The 13,299-nt window shown below is 34.2% G+C and overlaps 10 non-coding genes across 10 annotated transcripts; 5 read left to right on the top strand and 5 right to left on the bottom strand.

Moving 5' to 3' along the window:
* Window positions 1-893: 893 nt before the first annotated feature.
* TRNAQ-CUG (transfer RNA glutamine (anticodon CUG)) lies at window positions 894-965 on the top strand. The gene has a single exon. It is a non-coding gene; the product is annotated as a tRNA-Gln (tRNA).
* An 826-nt stretch (window positions 966-1,791) lies between these two features.
* On the bottom strand, window positions 1,792-1,863 carry TRNAQ-UUG (transfer RNA glutamine (anticodon UUG)). The gene has a single exon. It is a non-coding gene; the product is annotated as a tRNA-Gln (tRNA).
* A 1,550-nt stretch (window positions 1,864-3,413) lies between these two features.
* On the top strand, window positions 3,414-3,485 carry TRNAQ-CUG (transfer RNA glutamine (anticodon CUG)). Its single transcript has one exon. It is a non-coding gene; the product is annotated as a tRNA-Gln (tRNA).
* An 826-nt stretch (window positions 3,486-4,311) lies between these two features.
* TRNAQ-UUG (transfer RNA glutamine (anticodon UUG)) lies at window positions 4,312-4,383 on the bottom strand. Its single transcript has one exon. It is a non-coding gene; the product is annotated as a tRNA-Gln (tRNA).
* Window positions 4,384-5,933: 1,550 nt separating this feature from the next.
* TRNAQ-CUG (transfer RNA glutamine (anticodon CUG)) lies at window positions 5,934-6,005 on the top strand. The gene has a single exon. It is a non-coding gene; the product is annotated as a tRNA-Gln (tRNA).
* An 826-nt stretch (window positions 6,006-6,831) lies between these two features.
* TRNAQ-UUG (transfer RNA glutamine (anticodon UUG)) lies at window positions 6,832-6,903 on the bottom strand. Its single transcript has one exon. It is a non-coding gene; the product is annotated as a tRNA-Gln (tRNA).
* Window positions 6,904-8,453: 1,550 nt separating this feature from the next.
* On the top strand, window positions 8,454-8,525 carry TRNAQ-CUG (transfer RNA glutamine (anticodon CUG)). The gene has a single exon. It is a non-coding gene; the product is annotated as a tRNA-Gln (tRNA).
* An 826-nt stretch (window positions 8,526-9,351) lies between these two features.
* On the bottom strand, window positions 9,352-9,423 carry TRNAQ-UUG (transfer RNA glutamine (anticodon UUG)). Its single transcript has one exon. It is a non-coding gene; the product is annotated as a tRNA-Gln (tRNA).
* Window positions 9,424-10,973: 1,550 nt separating this feature from the next.
* On the top strand, window positions 10,974-11,045 carry TRNAQ-CUG (transfer RNA glutamine (anticodon CUG)). Its single transcript has one exon. It is a non-coding gene; the product is annotated as a tRNA-Gln (tRNA).
* Window positions 11,046-11,871: 826 nt separating this feature from the next.
* TRNAQ-UUG (transfer RNA glutamine (anticodon UUG)) lies at window positions 11,872-11,943 on the bottom strand. Its single transcript has one exon. It is a non-coding gene; the product is annotated as a tRNA-Gln (tRNA).
* Between the last annotated feature and the right edge of the window lie 1,356 nt (window positions 11,944-13,299).

The following is a 13,299-nucleotide window of genomic DNA, read 5'->3' as shown; positions in this document are numbered from 1 at the left end:
CAATATAGTTGATTTATACAAAGCATATCATATGATTTGTGAATAATCTTAAAACAGAAAATTAGATCAGTACCTGTGAGGCCTCCAAGCAAAAGCGTATGTTTCACGATTGCAGATCGACTGTTGAAAATCAGCATGAAAAACGTTTTATTTCACAATTTCCATACTAATATACAAAAAACATTTGTACTATCTGAATGATACCGTCATTGTGGTTCTCTAGGTTTGATTTAAGAACACTTCTCTTTCAAAATGTGCTAAATTCGCCTTATCAATAGCGCAGAAAGCTTCAAAAAGGGATGCTGGGAATCAGGCCTCTGAAATGCATTTCAGAAAAACAGGATAGGATTTCTTAATGTCACACTATTTTGTGTAGGAATGTGATGTAAACGTATTATAATGTTTGTATTTCTGTAACTTGTTCAAGCTGATGGACGTTTTGAAAGGAATCAATAAGTGTCTCTTTCAACCTACTGGTGTTGGATTTGAGCTATCAATAAACAAAGATGACAGAAATGGAAAAGGTCAAGAGTAATAAAATAGTACCCCCAAGATTTGGACTGGTACCTTTGCATGCAAAGTCCAAAGTGCCAATCATTGCTCTTTGGCGCAGCCCATGTGAGAGACAAAGAAATGGGTGTATTAGTTTGGAAATGTAAAATGTTTTAATATGACACAGTCAAAGATGATCATTATGATATAACTTGCCTATCCTGATAAACGTTTGCATATTTAACACTGTTATGGAGAATGTATCTGAACTGAATCAAATCACATTATAGCTCTTTACACTATGAGCATTCAACAGAGATATCCTTTCATCAATGTAAGAAATGCCCCCGCACTAATGCGCTCTCTTTTGTCTCAATGGAAAAATGACTCATGTATGGGAGGGTTCCATGGTGTAATGGTTAGCACTCTGGACTCTGAATCCAGCGATCCGAGATCAAATCTCGGTGGGACCTACTTGAATTATGAGATTTACTATTTCACCCATTTCTTAGAATTTGCTCTTGGAAAAACATAACGTCAATGTTTTATACTGATACTTATCAACGTATAAGTATGCATCTATGTATACATAGCTATATCCGTCTAGATAGCGATAAGACTATATAAAGAAATCAATTATTCATAAACATATGTATTGAAGCTGAAAACTAAAAACTGTTGTTTCCCATCCACAATTTAAACGTTAGGTTCATTTCCTCTCTCATCTATATGACCAGTAATGAGATAGTTAATTTTTGCTGATTTCTTATATGACAACATGCTTGACTTACACAGTGCATTTAATTGTGAATTTCTTTGAAAGAGAAATTCAGATTATTACCTTTGACACGTCTTTCGAAAGATTTTACTTTATGGTTATGGATTTACTTTAGAAAATCAGAGTGTAAATATATGTGTGTCTGAATTTCACGATTGTCATTCAAAACGTCATATCTTCTGTCCCCATAATACACAATTTGATTTCTCAAGTTTTGTTTTAATGAAGGATTTCCAATTAAAAAGTTCCATCTTCCCCTTATCAATAACAGTAAGATTTAAGAAAGTAATTTCTTGCATCAGCCCCCTGTGATGAGTTTGAGAAAACAGAGTCAGCTCGCAAAATGTCTCATTATTTTGAGCCATTTAATTTCCATGTTTTCTAAAAGTTCTATCATTTGCTCACATCGAATAGACTTTCAGAATACAATCAATAAATTAATGTTTCACTCTACCCGTGTTAGATTTGTGATATTTATGAATACACTTGACAAAAAAAGATTTGATCAACAGTCATGAAAGTGGTCCCACCGAGATTTGAACTCGGATCCTTGGATTCAAAGTCCAAAGTGCTAACCACTACACCATGGAACCTCCCATGTGACAAGGGAGCAGATTGCTGCAGCAATGTGAACATTTCAAAGTTTTTAATGTTCTGCAGTCAAAGACCAACAGAATGTTATTACCTTTCTATTCTGTTCAACTTTTGCATATTGAACTATGTTAGGGAAGGATGTTGCCCAGAGGACTCAAGTAACGCTATCACTCTGTTGAACAGTACTTTTTATGTGAGATACGATTTTGCAATAAAAGATAAGATTCCCCCGTGAATGCAATCTCTTCTCTCAAAATGAAAAGCTCAACCTGGTACAGGTGGGTTGATGGTATCATGCTTAGCACTCTAGACTCTGAAAACCGGGATCTGAGTACAAATCACAGTGGGACTTATCTAAACTTTACGATTTTCTTTTCCATTCAGTTCTTAGAATTATTAATTGGAAAAACATCTCATTTACTTATAAACTTGTACATATCCACTTTACACGTATGTATCTCCCTATATCTTGCTATATGTCTCTGTATATTTATAGGACAACATAAACACATACATTATAAAAATGCATATAATTAGTAGAGGTGAAAATAATGAAAAGTTGTTGCCTCTCCACATTTGAAACATGAGCTTCTTCTCCTTACTCTTCTATATGTCATGAAATTGAGATAGTCACTTTTTACTCAATTTTGATCTAACAATATAGTTTATTTATACAAAGCATATCATATGATTTGTGAATAATCTTAAAACAGAAAATTAGATCAGTACCTGTGAGGCCTCCAAGCAAAAGCGTATGTTTCACGATTGCAGATCGACTGTTGAAAATCAGCATGAAAAACGTTTTATTTCACAATTTCCATACTAATATACAAAAAACATTTGTACTATCTGAATGATACCGTCATTGTGGTTCTCTAGGTTTGATTTAAGAACACTTCTCTTTCAAAATGTGCTAAATTCGCCTTATCAATAGCGCAGAAAGCTTCAAAAAGGGATGCTGGGAATCAGGCCTCTGAAATGCATTTTAGAAAAACAGGATAGGATTTCTTAATGTCACACTATTTTGTGTAGGAATGTGATGTAAACGTATTATAATGTTTGTATTTCTGTAACTTGTTCAAGCTGATGGACGTTTTGAAAGGAATCAATAAGTGTCTCTTTCAACCTACTGGTGTTGGATTTGAGCTATCAATAAACAAAGATGACAGAAATGGAAAAGGTCAAGAGTAATAAAATAGTACCCCCAAGATTTGGACTGGTACCTTTGCATGCAAAGTCCAAAGTGCCAATCATTGCTCTTTGGCGCAGCCCATGTGAGAGACAAAGAAATGGGTGTATTAGTTTGGAAATGTAAAATGTTTTAATATGACACAGTCAAAGATGATCATTATGATATAACTTGCCTATCCTGATAAACGTTTGCATATTTAACATTGTTATGGAGAATGTATCTGAACTGAATCAAATCACATTATAGCTCTTTACACTATGAGCATTCAACAGAGATATCCTTTCATCAATGTAAGAAATGCCCCCGCACTAATGCGCTCTCTTTTGTCTCAATGGAAAAATGACTCATGTATGGGAGGGTTCCATGGTGTAATGGTTAGCACTCTGGACTCTGAATCCAGCGATCCGAGATCAAATCTCGGTGGGACCTACTTGAATTATGAGATTTACTATTTCACCCATTTCTTAGAATTTGCTCTTGGAAAAACATAACGTCAATGTTTTATACTGATACTTATCAACGTATAAGTATGCATCTATGTATACATAGCTATATCCGTCTAGATAGCGATAAGACTATATAAAGAAATCAATTATTCATAAACATATGTATTGAAGCTGAAAACTAAAAACTGTTGTTTCCCATCCACAATTTAAACGTTAGGTTCATTTCCTCTCTCATCTATATGACCAGTAATGAGATAGTTAATTTTTGCTGATTTCTTATATGACAACATGCTTGACTTACACAGTGCATTTAATTGTGAATTTCTTTGAAAGAGAAATTCAGATTATTACCTTTGACACGTCTTTCGAAAGATTTTACTTTATGGTTATGGATTTACTTTAGAAAATCAGAGTGTAAATATATGTGTGTCTGAATTTCACGATTGTTATTCAAAACGTCATATCTTCTGTCCCCATAATACACAATTTGATTTCTCAAGTTTTGTTTTAATGAAGGATTTCCAATTAAAAAGTTCCATCTTCCCCTTATCAATAACAGTAAGATTTAAGAAAGTAATATCTTGCATCAGCCCCCTGTGATGAGTTTGAGAAAACAGAGTCAGCTCGCAAAATGTCTCATTATTTTGAGCCATTTAATTTCCATGTTTTCTAAAAGTTCTATCATTTGCTCACATCGAATAGACTTTCAGAATACAATCAATAAATTAATGTTTCACTCTACCCGTGTTAGATTTGTGATATTTATGAATACGCTTGACAAAAAAAGATTTGATCAACAGTCATGAAAGTGGTCCCACCAAGATTTGAACTCGGATCCTTGGATTCAAAGTCCAAAGTGCTAACCACTACACCATGGAACCTCCCATGTGACAAGGGAGCAAATTGCTGCAGCAATGTGAACATTTCAAAGTTTTTAATGTTCTACAGTCAAAGACCAACAGAATGTTATTACCTTTCTATTCTGTTCAACTTTTGCATATTGAACTATGTTAGGGAAGGATGTTGCCCAGAGGACTCAAGTAACGCTATCACTCTGTTGAACAGTACTTTTTATGTGAGATACGATTTTGCAATAAAAGATAAGATTCCCCCGTGAATGCAATCTCTTCTCTCAAAATGAAAAGCTCAACCTGGTACAGGTGGGTTGATGGTATCATGCTTAGCACTCTAGACTCTGAAAACCGGGATCTGAGTACAAATCACAGTGGGACTTATCTAAACTTTACGATTTTCTTTTCCATTCAGTTCTTAGAATTATTAATTGGAAAAACATCTCATTTACTTATAAACTTGTACATATCCACTTTACACGTATGTATCTCCCTATATCTTGCTATATGTCTCTGTATATTTATAGGACAACATAAACACATACATTATAAAAATGCATATAATTAGTAGAGGTGAAAATAATGAAAAGTTGTTGCCTCTCCACATTTGAAACATGAGCTTCTTCTCCTTACTCTTCTATATGTCATGAAATTGAGATAGTCACTTTTTACTCAATTTTGATCTAACAATATAGTTGATTTATACAAAGCATATCATATGATTTGTGAATAATCTTAAAACAGAAAATTAGATCAGTACCTGTGAGGCCTCCAAGCAAAAGCGTATGTTTCACGATTGCAGATCGACTGTTGAAAATCAGCATGAAAAACGTTTTATTTCACAATTTCCATACTAATATACAAAAAACATTTGTACTATCTGAATGATACCGTCATTGTGGTTCTCTAGGTTTGATTTAAGAACACTTCTCTTTCAAAATGTGCTAAATTCGCCTTATCAATAGCGCAGAAAGCTTCAAAAAGGGATGCTGGGAATCAGGCCTCTGAAATGCATTTCAGAAAAACAGGATAGGATTTCTTAATGTCACACTATTTTGTGTAGGAATGTGATGTAAACGTATTATAATGTTTGTATTTCTGTAACTTGTTCAAGCTGATGGACGTTTTGAAAGGAATCAATAAGTGTCTCTTTCAACCTACTGGTGTTGGATTTGAGCTATCAATAAACAAAGATGACAGAAATGGAAAAGGTCAAGAGTAATAAAATAGTACCCCCAAGATTTGGACTGGTACCTTTGCATGCAAAGTCCAAAGTGCCAATCATTGCTCTTTGGCGCAGCCCATGTGAGAGACAAAGAAATGGGTGTATTAGTTTGGAAATGTAAAATGTTTTAATATGACACAGTCAAAGATGATCATTATGATATAACTTGCCTATCCTGATAAACGTTTGCATATTTAACACTGTTATGGAGAATGTATCTGAACTGAATCAAATCACATTATAGCTCTTTACACTATGAGCATTCAACAGAGATATCCTTTCATCAATGTAAGAAATGCCCCCGCACTAATGCGCTCTCTTTTGTCTCAATGGAAAAATGACTCATGTATGGGAGGGTTCCATGGTGTAATGGTTAGCACTCTGGACTCTGAATCCAGCGATCCGAGATCAAATCTCGGTGGGACCTACTTGAATTATGAGATTTACTATTTCACCCATTTCTTAGAATTTGCTCTTGGAAAAACATAACGTCAATGTTTTATACTGATACTTATCAACGTATAAGTATGCATCTATGTATACATAGCTATATCCGTCTAGATAGCGATAAGACTATATAAAGAAATCAATTATTCATAAACATATGTATTGAAGCTGAAAACTAAAAACTGTTGTTTCCCATCCACAATTTAAACGTTAGGTTCATTTCCTCTCTCATCTATATGACCAGTAATGAGATAGTTAATTTTTGCTGATTTCTTATATGACAACATGCTTGACTTACACAGTGCATTTAATTGTGAATTTCTTTGAAAGAGAAATTCAGATTATTACCTTTGACACGTCTTTCGAAAGATTTTACTTTATGGTTATGGATTTACTTTAGAAAATCAGAGTGTAAATATATGTGTGTCTGAATTTCACGATTGTTATTCAAAACGTCATATCTTCTGTCCCCATAATACACAATTTGATTCCTCAAGTTTTGTTTTAATGAAGGATTTCCAATTAAAAAGTTCCATCTTCCCCTTATCAATAACAGTAAGATTTAAGACAGTAATATCTTGCATCAGCCCCCTGTGATGAGTTTGAGAAAACAGAGTCAGCTCGCAAAATGTCTCATTATTTTGAGCCATTTAATTTCCATGTTTTCTAAAAGTTCTATCATTTGCTCACATCGAATAGACTTTCAGAATACAATCAATAAATTAATGTTTCACTCTACCCGTGTTAGATTTGTGATATTTATGAATACACTTGACAAAAAAAGATTTGATCAACAGTCATGAAAGTGGTCCCACCGAGATTTGAACTCGGATCCTTGGATTCAAAGTCCAAAGTGCTAACCACTACACCATGGAACCTCCCATGTGACAAGGGAGCAGATTGCTGCAGCAATGTGAACATTTCAAAGTTTTTAATGTTCTACAGTCAAAGACCAACAGAATGTTATTACCTTTCTATTCTGTTCAACTTTTGCATATTGAACTATGTTAGGGAAGGATGTTGCCCAGAGGACTCAAGTAACGCTATCACTCTGTTGAACAGTACTTTTTATGTGAGATACGATTTTGCAATAAAAGATAAGATTCCCCCGTGAATGCAATCTCTTCTCTCAAAATGAAAAGCTCAACCTGGTACAGGTGGGTTGATGGTATCATGCTTAGCACTCTAGACTCTGAAAACCGGGATCTGAGTACAAATCACAGTGGGACTTATCTAAACTTTACGATTTTCTTTTCCATTCAGTTCTTAGAATTATTAATTGGAAAAACATCTCATTTACTTATAAACTTGTACATATCCACTTTACACGTATGTATCTCCCTATATCTTGCTATATGTCTCTGTATATTTATAGGACAACATAAACACATACATTATAAAAATGCATATAATTAGTAGAGGTGAAAATAATGAAAAGTTGTTGCCTCTCCACATTTGAAACATGAGCTTCTTCTCCTTACTCTTCTATATGTCATGAAATTGAGATAGTCACTTTTTACTCAATTTTGATCTAACAATATAGTTGATTTATACAAAGCATATCATATGATTTGTGAATAATCTTAAAACAGAAAATTAGATCAGTACCTGTGAGGCCTCCAAGCAAAAGCGTATGTTTCACGATTGCAGATCGACTGTTGAAAATCAGCATGAAAAACGTTTTATTTCACAATTTCCATACTAATATACAAAAAACATTTGTACTATCTGAATGATACCGTCATTGTGGTTCTCTAGGTTTGATTTAAGAACACTTCTCTTTCAAAATGTGCTAAATTCGCCTTATCAATAGCGCAGAAAGCTTCAAAAAGGGATGCTGGGAATCAGGCCTCTGAAATGCATTTCAGAAAAACAGGATAGGATTTCTTAATGTCACACTATTTTGTGTAGGAATGTGATGTAAACGTATTATAATGTTTGTATTTCTGTAACTTGTTCAAGCTGATGGACGTTTTGAAAGGAATCAATAAGTGTCTCTTTCAACCTACTGGTGTTGGATTTGAGCTATCAATAAACAAAGATGACAGAAATGGAAAAGGTCAAGAGTAATAAAATAGTACCCCCAAGATTTGGACTGGTACCTTTGCATGCAAAGTCCAAAGTGCCAATCATTGCTCTTTGGCGCAGCCCATGTGAGAGACAAAGAAATGGGTGTATTAGTTTGGAAATGTAAAATGTTTTAATATGACACAGTCAAAGATGATCATTATGATATAACTTGCCTATCCTGATAAACGTTTGCATATTTAACACTGTTATGGAGAATGTATCTGAACTGAATCAAATCACATTATAGCTCTTTACACTATGAGCATTCAACAGAGATATCCTTTCATCAATGTAAGAAATGCCCCCGCACTAATGCGCTCTCTTTTGTCTCAATGGAAAAATGACTCATGTATGGGAGGGTTCCATGGTGTAATGGTTAGCACTCTGGACTCTGAATCCAGCGATCCGAGATCAAATCTCGGTGGGACCTACTTGAATTATGAGATTTACTATTTCACCCATTTCTTAGAATTTGCTCTTGGAAAAACATAACGTCAATGTTTTATACTGATACTTATCAACGTATAAGTATGCATCTATGTATACATAGCTATATCCGTCTAGATAGCGATAAGACTATATAAAGAAATCAATTATTCATAAACATATGTATTGAAGCTGAAAACTAAAAACTGTTGTTTCCCATCCACAATTTAAACGTTAGGTTCATTTCCTCTCTCATCTATATGACCAGTAATGAGATAGTTAATTTTTGCTGATTTCTTATATGACAACATGCTTGACTTACACAGTGCATTTAATTGTGAATTTCTTTGAAAGAGAAATTCAGATTATTACCTTTGACACGTCTTTCGAAAGATTTTACTTTATGGTTATGGATTTACTTTAGAAAATCAGAGTGTAAATATATGTGTGTCTGAATTTCACGATTGTTATTCAAAACGTCATATCTTCTGTCCCCATAATACACAATTTGATTCCTCAAGTTTTGTTTTAATGAAGGATTTCCAATTAAAAAGTTCCATCTTCCCCTTATCAATAACAGTAAGATTTAAGACAGTAATATCTTGCATCAGCCCCCTGTGATGAGTTTGAGAAAACAGAGTCAGCTCGCAAAATGTCTCATTATTTTGAGCCATTTAATTTCCATGTTTTCTAAAAGTTCTATCATTTGCTCACATCGAATAGACTTTCAGAATACAATCAATAAATTAATGTTTCACTCTACCCGTGTTAGATTTGTGATATTTATGAATACACTTGACAAAAAAAGATTTGATCAACAGTCATGAAAGTGGTCCCACCGAGATTTGAACTCGGATCCTTGGATTCAAAGTCCAAAGTGCTAACCACTACACCATGGAACCTCCCATGTGACAAGGGAGCAGATTGCTGCAGCAATGTGAACATTTCAAAGTTTTTAATGTTCTACAGTCAAAGACCAACAGAATGTTATTACCTTTCTATTCTGTTCAACTTTTGCATATTGAACTATGTTAGGGAAGGATGTTGCCCAGAGGACTCAAGTAACGCTATCACTCTGTTGAACAGTACTTTTTATGTGAGATACGATTTTGCAATAAAAGATAAGATTCCCCCGTGAATGCAATCTCTTCTCTCAAAATGAAAAGCTCAACCTGGTACAGGTGGGTTGATGGTATCATGCTTAGCACTCTAGACTCTGAAAACCGGGATCTGAGTACTAATCACAGTGGGACTTATCTAAACTTTACGATTTTCTTTTCCATTCAGTTCTTAGAATTATTAATTGGAAAAACATCTCATTTACTTATAAACTTGTACATATCCACTTTACACGTATGTATCTCCCTATATCTTGCTATATGTCTCTGTATATTTATAGGACAACATAAACACATACATTATAAAAATGCATATAATTAGTAGAGGTGAAAATAATGAAAAGTTGTTGCCTCTCCACATTTGAAACATGAGCTTCTTCTCCTTACTCTTCTATATGTCATGAAATTGAGATAGTCACTTTTTACTCAATTTTGATCTAACAATATAGTTGATTTATACAAAGCATATCATATGATTTGTGAATAATCTTAAAACAGAAAATTAGATCAGTACCTGTGAGGCCTCCAAGCAAAAGCGTATGTTTCACGATTGCAGATCGACTGTTGAAAATCAGCATGAAAAACGTTTTATTTCACAATTTCCATACTAATATACAAAAAACATTTGTACTATCTGAATGATACCGTCATTGTGGTTCTCTAGGTTTGATTTAAGAACACTTCTCTTTCAAAATGTGCTAAATTCGCCTTATCAATAGCGCAGAAAGCTTCAAAAAGGGATGCTGGGAATCAGGCCTCTGAAATGCATTTCAGAAAAACAGGATAGGATTTCTTAATGTCACACTATTTTGTGTAGGAATGTGATGTAAACGTATTATAATGTTTGTATTTCTGTAACTTGTTCAAGCTGATGGACGTTTTGAAAGGAATCAATAAGTGTCTCTTTCAACCTACTGGTGTTGGATTTGAGCTATCAATAAACAAAGATGACAGAAATGGAAAAGGTCAAGAGTAATAAAATAGTACCCCCAAGATTTGGACTGGTACCTTTGCATGCAAAGTCCAAAGTGCCAATCATTGCTCTTTGGCGCAGCCCATGTGAGAGACAAAGAAATGGGTGTATTAGTTTGGAAATGTAAAATGTTTTAATATGACACAGTCAAAGATGATCATTATGATATAACTTGCCTATCCTGATAAACGTTTGCATATTTAACACTGTTATGGAGAATGTATCTGAACTGAATCAAATCACATTATAGCTCTTTACACTATGAGCATTCAACAGAGATATCCTTTCATCAATGTAAGAAATGCCCCCGCACTAATGCGCTCTCTTTTGTCTCAATGGAAAAATGACTCATGTATGGGAGGGTTCCATGGTGTAATGGTTAGCACTCTGGACTCTGAATCCAGCGATCCGAGATCAAATCTCGGTGGGACCTACTTGAATTATGAGATTTACTATTTCACCCATTTCTTAGAATTTGCTCTTGGAAAAACATAACGTCAATGTTTTATACTGATACTTATCAACGTATAAGTATGCATCTATGTATACATAGCTATATCCGTCTAGATAGCGATAAGACTATATAAAGAAATCAATTATTCATAAACATATGTATTGAAGCTGAAAACTAAAAACTGTTGTTTCCCATCCACAATTTAAACGTTAGGTTCATTTCCTCTCTCATCTATATGACCAGTAATGAGATAGTTAATTTTTGCTGATTTCTTATATGACAACATGCTTGACTTACACAGTGCATTTAATTGTGAATTTCTTTGAAAGAGAAATTCAGATTATTACCTTTGACACGTCTTTCGAAAGATTTTACTTTATGGTTATGGATTTACTTTAGAAAATCAGAGTGTAAATATATGTGTGTCTGAATTTCACGATTGTTATTCAAAACGTCATATCTTCTGTCCCCATAATACACAATTTGATTCCTCAAGTTTTGTTTTAATGAAGGATTTCCAATTAAAAAGTTCCATCTTCCCCTTATCAATAACAGTAAGATTTAAGACAGTAATATCTTGCATCAGCCCCCTGTGATGAGTTTGAGAAAACAGAGTCAGCTCGCAAAATGTCTCATTATTTTGAGCCATTTAATTTCCATGTTTTCTAAAAGTTCTATCATTTGCTCACATCGAATAGACTTTCAGAATACAATCAATAAATTAATGTTTCACTCTACCCGTGTTAGATTTGTGATATTTATGAATACACTTGACAAAAAAAGATTTGATCAACAGTCATGAAAGTGGTCCCACCGAGATTTGAACTCGGATCCTTGGATTCAAAGTCCAAAGTGCTAACCACTACACCATGGAACCTCCCATGTGACAAGGGAGCAGATTGCTGCAGCAATGTGAACATTTCAAAGTTTTTAATGTTCTACAGTCAAAGACCAACAGAATGTTATTACCTTTCTATTCTGTTCAACTTTTGCATATTGAACTATGTTAGGGAAGGATGTTGCCCAGAGGACTCAAGTAACGCTATCACTCTGTTGAACAGTACTTTTTATGTGAGATACGATTTTGCAATAAAAGATAAGATTCCCCCGTGAATGCAATCTCTTCTCTCAAAATGAAAAGCTCAACCTGGTACAGGTGGGTTGATGGTATCATGCTTAGCACTCTAGACTCTGAAAACCGGGATCTGAGTACTAATCACAGTGGGACTTATCTAAACTTTACGATTTTCTTTTCCATTCAGTTCTTAGAATTATTAATTGGAAAAACATCTCATTTACTTATAAACTTGTACATATCCACTTTACACGTATGTATCTCCCTATATCTTGCTATATGTCTCTGTATATTTATAGGACAACATAAACACATACATTATAAAAATGCATATAATTAGTAGAGGTGAAAATAATGAAAAGTTGTTGCCTCTCCACATTTGAAACATGAGCTTCTTCTCCTTACTCTTCTATATGTCATGAAATTGAGATAGTCACTTTTTACTCAATTTTGATCTAACAATATAGTTGATTTATACAAAGCATATCATATGATTTGTGAATAATCTTAAAACAGAAAATTAGATCAGTACCTGTGAGGCCTCCAAGCAAAAGCGTATGTTTCACGATTGCAGATCGACTGTTGAAAATCAGCATGAAAAACGTTTTATTTCACAATTTCCATACTAATATACAAAAAACATTTGTACTATCTGAATGATACCGTCATTGTGGTTCTCTAGGTTTGATTTAAGAACACTTCTCTTTCAAAATGTGCTAAATTCGCCTTATCAATAGCGCAGAAAGCTTCAAAAAGGGATGCTGGGAATCAGGCCTCTGAAATGCATTTCAGAAAAACAGGATAGGATTTCTTAATGTCACACTATTTTGTGTAGGAATGTGATGTAAACGTATTATAATGTTTGTATTTCTGTAACTTGTTCAAGCTGATGGACGTTTTGAAAGGAATCAATAAGTGTCTCTTTCAACCTACTGGTGTTGGATTTGAGCTATCAATAAACAAAGATGACAGAAATGGAAAAGGTCAAGAGTAATAAAATAGTACCCCCAAGATTTGGACTGGTACCTTTGCATGCAAAGTCCAAAGTGCCAATCATTGCTCTTTGGCGCAGCCCATGTGAGAGACAAAGAAATGGGTGTATTAGTTTGGAAATGTAAAATGTTTTAATATGACACAGTCAAAGATGATCATTATGAT

Source organism: Lissotriton helveticus, chromosome 4_1 (assembly GCF_964261635.1).
Source record: "Lissotriton helveticus chromosome 4_1, aLisHel1.1, whole genome shotgun sequence".
Classification (NCBI taxonomy): Eukaryota; Metazoa; Chordata; class Amphibia; order Caudata; family Salamandridae; genus Lissotriton; species Lissotriton helveticus.
The sequence above is the reverse complement of the archived record's forward strand: the minus strand, read 5'-3'. Positions and strand labels throughout refer to the sequence as shown.